Below are 1,479 nucleotides of genomic sequence, written 5' to 3'. Positions count from 1 at the left end.
CACCTACCAGAACAGGAGCTGAGGGAGGTTAAAGAGACTATTTGCAGGGGAGGGGTCAGGTTGTATAGGTTATAATAAAAACTCCTAATGAAAAGAATGCCATCTCCTGCAAAATATGGCCTTGATAACAAGTCCACCAGACATTTACACAGCAGTGTACATTTGTTGCATGCACATTTGGTAGTTATAAAATATTAACTTACAGTATAAAATTTGCAAACGATTAAATAGCACTGTATGTTTGGTGGCTGTTAACTGATCTAAATAGCAGTAGTTAAAAAACAGTATAAATGGTTGCTTCTCTTTTGTATAGAAGTCAGATAAGAAAAACACTAGTGTGAGCAGCTCATCTTGGAGCTCTGGATCGGCCACACTTGTGGAGCCACCACCATGCCTCAGGCTAGAGATCTGTTATACCCTTCCTTGGAAGAGGAAAAGAAAAATCATAAGAAGAAACAGCTGGTTCAGAGCCTAAATTCTTACTTCATGGTTGTGAAATGCCTAGGATGCTACAGTTGTCAGCCATGCTCAGATAGTGGTTCTTCGTGTGAGTTGTTCAGCAGTGCTATGCCAGCCCACAGGAGGAAAGGCCAGGCTCACAGAAAGCTGTTCATTTAGAAGAAAGCAACACTAATCATCTATACAAGTTCCTGAATTTGTGTTTTTCACAGAAAGCCTAATCAAGTTCAGTTACTCTACCAAGACAATGAAATTATGTTTGATTTTATAAAGTATACAACAATGACCTCCTATTTTCTTTCAGCTTTTCAATAAAGTTTTAATTATGGACAAAACGAAAAAGAAAAAGTCTAGAGTTGCTGGAATAATTCTACTGTATCAGGGTATACATCTTCTTCTGACTTCTTTTCCATCCTCACAGTTCTTCTCTTGTCCAGAATAAACTGTGTGACATTGTAGGCACTGACATGAGTGACCAAGAGGAAAGGGAAATGAAAGATTATACCTTCCCTGCAGTCAGGGTATACACATCATTTCTTATCTGTATCACCAAGAGAGCTTGGTGCACATAACTGAAAGGGACATGAAAATATTTGGGCTTTATTCTTGGTAACTACATGGCAAGTTAAAAATAGGAGTTCTATTACTAAAGATGAAAATGATTACACATATTTAAAGACAACTTGTACTACCTGTTTTCAGCGGAATAACAACATTTTACCCTAAAATATCCTTGGTATCCTGGAAGTTATTGTTGTGTTAAGGAAAGGGTAGCTGAAGAAAGGTCAAGTGATGATAGGCTTCGGTTTAAGAAGGAAGATGCATCCTCGAATTAGCTGCTTCATTACTCTTTTTCTCTCTGATGTCATCTGCAGTACTAGACTGAAAATACCAAGCTGCATTTCAGCAAAAGATTCTTCCTAAAACTTTCTGAAAGTCATTTTTATCCAACGCATAGTAATTTCAAAATACCAAAGCCTGCAAAATGATACAAACACTCAACAGCAGAAATATCTGGCT

At 37.6% G+C, this 1,479-nt stretch overlaps 1 pseudogene; it reads left to right on the top strand.

Annotated features, from left to right (window-relative positions):
* The first annotated feature begins 346 nt into the window (after positions 1 to 346).
* Positions 347 to 855, top strand: LOC110557666 (small ribosomal subunit protein eS27-like; annotated as a pseudogene).
* The last annotated feature ends 624 nt before the right edge of the window (positions 856 to 1,479 follow it).

The sequence above is a fragment of the Meriones unguiculatus genome, chromosome 17 (genome assembly GCF_030254825.1).
Source record: "Meriones unguiculatus strain TT.TT164.6M chromosome 17, Bangor_MerUng_6.1, whole genome shotgun sequence".
Classification (NCBI taxonomy): domain Eukaryota; kingdom Metazoa; phylum Chordata; class Mammalia; order Rodentia; family Muridae; genus Meriones; species Meriones unguiculatus.
The sequence above is the reverse complement of the archived record's forward strand: the minus strand, read 5'-3'. Positions and strand labels throughout refer to the sequence as shown.